Source organism: Bidens hawaiensis, unplaced genomic scaffold (assembly GCF_021521415.1).
Source record: "Bidens hawaiensis isolate Kalapana, Puna unplaced genomic scaffold, B.hawaiensis_p1.1 tig00014356_1, whole genome shotgun sequence".
In the NCBI taxonomy this organism is placed as follows: Eukaryota; Viridiplantae; Streptophyta; class Magnoliopsida; order Asterales; family Asteraceae; genus Bidens; species Bidens hawaiensis.
In genome coordinates this window covers 344,042-350,041 of record NW_027492241.1, presented here as the reverse complement: position 1 = coordinate 350,041, position 6,000 = coordinate 344,042, and the positions used below count along the sequence as shown (strand labels likewise).

General features: G+C 35.5%; 1 pseudogene across 1 annotated transcript; it reads left to right on the top strand.

The window, feature by feature from the left end:
* The first annotated feature begins 2,153 nt into the window (after positions 1–2,153).
* LOC143546505 (trihelix transcription factor DF1-like) lies at positions 2,154–4,437 on the top strand (annotated as a pseudogene). The gene is made up of 2 exons (XR_013137598.1): positions 2,154–2,615; positions 2,813–4,437. The product of XR_013137598.1 is annotated as a trihelix transcription factor DF1-like (transcript).
* The last annotated feature ends 1,563 nt before the right edge of the window (positions 4,438–6,000 follow it).

The window sequence follows — 6,000 nt, the reverse complement described above, 5'->3', positions numbered from 1 at the left end:
TATAGGATTGTGTTTGTGTGTGTTTTTGATGGTGTAGGCTATGGTGTAGAGATGGATAAAAATGGAAAGGATTAGAGTTTAAGGGGTATTTATACTCCCTTAAGCCCATGTACCTAAGACCATTTCATATTTCATTCCCCTTTTAAAGTCCAAGCACACTGTCTTATAGTTTATTTATCTAAACTGATACACGACACACTATAAAATAAACGAAATTTAATTCTTATCGAAAGTAGGATGCTACATATATATATAATGGGGCGATAAATGGGCTTTAAACTAGGACTGTCCAAACTGTTCACCGCTCGCTCGAATACTGCTCGAAAAATGCTCGTTCAATTTAGGCTCGGTCCGGTTTGAAAACAAACCAAGCACGAGCAAAGCTTTGCTCGGTTCGGTTATGTTCGTTTTTGCTTTAATTATTTTTTATTATATATTATATATATATATATATATATTATGTATATGTATAAAAATAAAATATTTTTAAAGTTTTTGAAATCTCCATATTTTGTGTTGGCTTTAAAGTTCAATTCTAAACTCTAGTTGCTCCTTTTATATATTTTTTCTTGTTAACTTTGAGTTTTAAACATTTTAGTGTTGAAAGTCTAGGCATTTTGAAGTTTAAAGTCTTGAATTAATGATAATTTTTTACTTTTAGAAATTTAAAACTAAAAACTTTGTACGAAACCAAGCCAAACCAAGCTACTCGGTTTCAAACAAAACCAAGTTCAAGCATAAAAACATCGCTCGTTTCTTTAAATTCAATCTGCTCGGTTCGGCTCGCTTTCAAACCAAACCAAGTATGAGCAAGCCTGCGTTCGTTTCGGCTCGGTTCGTGAATAGTCCTACTTAAACCACAACGAGACGTTATGGAGAAGGGCTTCGAAGCCCCGTTTTCTTACGTGGCGATGACGTGGAGGGGCTTTTAAGCGCCTCCATAGTGAACAACCTTAAACAAATAATTAGAGTAATTGTGTTTCATAAGTAGAACAATTGTGTTTCAATAAGACTCTTCGTAGTGGAGCAAGATTGGAGAAAGATTGAAGAAGTGGATGGAGATTAGGAAAGCCGAGAAACATTTCTCGGTGCATTATGTGGGGCCCACCATATTTTTATTAATTTTTTATTCTTAGACCCACTAAACTGTGACACCTCACCCCCAATCTCTCACACACCACTACACCCTTAAAATGCAATAAATCTGTTTGCTAACTGAGTGTCATATGACACACTTCTTTCCCCATTCTCCCTTACCACTACGCATAGTCTAAATGCTCTAGTTATGCGTCATAATTACTTAGAGAACAACATGAGAATTTACTCTACCTGTAAAACAACTTATAACCAGATAATTATTTTTATAACAAAAGTAATTATTTTATAAGTAAACAAGTTGAAACATTTATCATATTGCCATCATAATCTTTTTGTTTGTTTATTTGATTAGTATAATTCAAAGGCTTAAATCTATTTGTAATTTTGTATAATAACTGTCAAATAGATAACATAAAAATACAGAAGTAAAGAGTAACTTTCAAATATAAGGCAACACAATACCTAAACTAGTTAAGAGTAAAGTTTTGGATTTTATATTATGTCTGTCTTAAAATAACAAAGTGTAGTAAATTAACAAAAGTATACAGAAACCATTTGTTTTAAACCAAGTATACGGAAACCATTTGTTTTGAATAACAAAGTATACGGAAACCATTTGTTTTAGTTTACAGAAATAGTAAAATAGATAAAAGGCAAGAAACCAACGATTTTTATCTTTATATTCTTTTCAGCCATAACTAATTTACGGTTTATTACGAAATTCACCTCTACTCATATTAGCAAATTAATTAATTAGAATCAAAATTCAATATTCTACATACAAAATTTTAATAAATAATGAAAAGTTATCTATAAATAGTAGTATTCGTATATCTAAAGAGAAAAAGTAAAGAATTATCTGTCTGTGCCATTTACTGACAGATAAACCAAAGTGACCCTTGTGGTGGTGTCTGAAACTTTTTCTTAAATAAGTAGATAAAGAAAAGAAAATAATAATATTACAAAAAAAAAAAAAAAAGATTCCCCAGCTATTAATAATAAATATATTTACTGCCTCCACCACCTGTTTTAATTTCTTCAACAATTTATTTTCTTTAAATTAATTAAATTTGTTTTGGGTGTGCAACATTGACAGCAGATCAGATCCCCACCGAAATAAATTAATAAATTCACCCCCAATACTTTCTTACATAAATAAAACCCTCAACATTTCACCATCATTTTATTATTTTCTTTTCTTTTTTATTTAATATTTCATCACCTCACCATTCACCAACAGTATCTGTCTTCTTCTTCTTCTTAATTATCATGCTGCCCGGAATTCCAAACTCCGGCGACGGCGACCCTGCTTCATCCGCCGCCACCGCCACCGCAGCTGCCGGTTCTGACCTGGGTTTTAGTGAAGATGAAAAGGGTAGACCGGAAGACGGTGGCCGGAGCTCCGGCAACCGGTGGCCGCGGCAGGAAACACTGTATCTTCTTCAAATCCGGTCCGATATGGATGCTGCGTTCCGTGATTCGAGTCTTAAAGGCCCCTTATGGGATGAAGTTTCCAGGTACTAATTATTAATATTAATATTAATATTAATAATTTCCCCCCTTTTTGGTTCGCCGGAACCCTAATTTTTCAATTTCAATTGGGTTTAACGAATTAGATCTATTCCTTTCTGGGTTTTGGTTATTAACTTAATTCCTTTCTGGGTTTTGATTATTAACTTAATATCTATCTGGGTTTTGATTATTGTGTTATCAGGAAACTAGCTTCGTTGGGTTTTCATCGGAGTGCAAAGAAATGCAAAGAGAAATTTGAAAATGTTTACAAATACCATAAAAGAATCAAAGAAGGCCGGAGTTCAAAATCCGACGGCAAAACCTACAAGTTTTTCGAACAATTACAAGCTCTGGAAGCTAGTCCGGCCGCCGGAACCGTCACCCAGCCACCGCTAACTCTTCCACCACCGCCGCCGGTGGATCCGATCTCGGTGGCGGCGCCGGCGGTGGCGGTGACAATGCCGGCGGGGAATGTAAATCCAAATCCGGTGTCTGGTGGGTTTTCGTTCTCGCAATTGAATATGTCGGTGTCGAATTCGAGTTCTTCTTCGACGTCTTCGGACGATGAGCTGCCGGAGAGGCGGAGGAGTCGGAAGCGGAAATGGAAGGAGTTTTTTGGGAGGTTGATGACGGAGGTGATTAGTAAGCAGGAGGAGTTGCAGTCCAAGTTTCTTGACACGTTGGATAGACGTGAACGCGATCGATTGGCCCGAGAGGAGGCGTGGCGAATGCAGGAAATGGCGAAAATGAAACAGGAACACGAATTGCTGGTGCAGGAAAGGTCGATGGTGGCCGCGAAGGACGCGGCGGTCATCACTTTGTTGCAGAAAATCACTGAACAGAATCCGAATCCGAATCCGAATCCGAAAGCTGGAATTCCACAAATTCCAGCAATGCAATTGCTTCAGCAACAACAACAAAACCACCCGACACCGCCGCCACCACCACCACCACAACCGACACCACAACCACAACCACAAACACCAGCTCAACAACCACCACCACCACCACCACCGCCTGTAGCGGTTAATCCAGTACCGTTACCAGTACCCGTACCTGTACCAGTACCAGCTTCTGCTCCACCACCGCAGGCGGTAAAGAATCTAGGTAACGCCAGTGGAGGCGGAGCAGATAACATGATGCAACCGAGTCCATCACGATGGCCGAAGGCGGAAATTGACGCGCTTATCAATCTTCGAACGACTCTCGACAACAAATATCAAGAAAACGGGCCGAAAGGGCCGCTATGGGAAGAGGTGTCAGCAGCAATGAGGAACCTCGGGTACAACCGGAATGCGAAGCGGTGCAAAGAGAAATGGGAGAACATTAACAAATACTACAAGAAGGTTAAAGAAAGCAGCAAGAAACGGCCCGAGGACTCGAAAACGTGCCCGTATTTCCACCAACTCGACGAGATTTACCGTGAAAAAGCTAGTAATAGTACTAACCCGGGGCTCACAGTAAAACCCGAAAGCCAGATGGCCCCAATAATGGCCCGACCCGAGCAGCAATGGCCGCTTTTGGCAGCCGTTCAAGAACACCAGCAACAGCAGTACCAGCAGCAGCAGCAACAATTGAAACCGAATGACCCTAGAGGTATCGAAGATCACCCGAATGCGGATTTAAACGATGACGAATATGATGACGATGACGAGGACGATGAAGGGGGGTGATTACGAGGTTGTTCCAAACAAGACAGCATCAATGGCTTAATAAGTTGAATTGAATGATTGAGATATATATGAAATGGAATCGAAGACACTGCATATGTGGGTCATGAGTTGCAGAAGTTGTTCGATGGTAGTCGGGTCGGGTATGTGGTGGGGGTGGGGTTGGGGGTGTGATTGTAACATTATAAGTTTTTGTTTACAGTGAGTGGTATACTGTTGTTTATTTTATGATTTATTTATTATTTGCATGAATAATTTTAAGATGAAGATATACAATCAAATCATATAATTTAATAAAAATTAATTTGTAATTTTATGTTTCTTTTTATTTATTTATCAACATTTATGATTGCACTGTTACATGTTACAATGATAATGTTCATTTTCTTTATTTTATACTTCCTCCGTTCCATTATAGGTGTTCTAGTTTGATTTTTTAAGTCTTTCTTGTTTAACATTGATCGACAATATTTTTGTTTGTGTTATATAATACTTGATGTAAAATATATGAATGGATTGGATTTTAAAAGTATTTTACATTGATATAATTTTCATCAAGTATTATATAACACGAACAAAAATATTGTTGGTCAAAGTTACAAAAGAAAAACTTGAAAAGTCAAATTAGGACACTTATAATGGGACGGAGAGAGTATTTTGTCACATTTAGCTGATGAAACACGATTCGACATTGCTTGCAACTGGCCTGGTTATCGAATTAATCAGTCAGTCAGTCAAGTCGAAAAATGTCAATTAATTACATTGATTGTTGGGGGTGTTCGTAGTATCCGATCTAACCCGGTGCAGCTTGTAAAGATATTTAACAATAAAATGTATAAATTATTATTAGTGAACAAATTAAAGGAATATTGCCGTATTGTGTACGACGAAAATACATTATCAAACGAATGGTGATAAATTATTTGAAGTAAAACAACACAATAGTTGACCTGAAAATGTCACTGTTGTGTGTATTTAGTCCAATAAAAATCAACCACACATTGTTTGAATTACCGTTAGCAGATATTATATATCATATCTATACTATATAATAAATAATACTTACTAGGTGTCACATGTCATCATCAAATTCATTCTTACAAAACATTTTCCTTCTCTCTCTCATATTAAATACCTTTACAATTCCTTTTCTTATTAATAATCTTATATTTCATTTTTTTTCTACTTTTTAATCTTTCATTTTCTCATTTTAATAATTATTTGCCATTAATAGTTTTGTATTTTAATTTTTTTACTTTTTACTTTTTCATTTTCTCTTTTTAATAATAATTTCCTGATTTAAACAATTAAATACCAACATAAATATGTTTTTTTGTTTTATATAAATATATTATATTAGTTATTAATATTATGTTTTTTTAAGTGATCAATTTTCATGTTGATATTGAATAATAATTCCAAAAATTAAGGTTTTAAATATATTATATTAATTAAGGTTTTATAAGAAATGATATTATTAGATGAAGAGGCAAGATTAATTTTAAAATCAAATTTTAATAAACTTTAAATTATTAAATATATATGTTTATTTACTAAATTACAAGTCTTTTTCTTTCAAACACTGAAAAGACAAATTCACTATTGATGTTTTCTTAGTGTTTGTGTTAACTTAAACGAGCGGGTTTCCTTAGCCGGTTAAAATATCAAACATGGTTTAAGTCAAAACAGTTTATGATTAAAATGAGTTTCGGTCCACGGG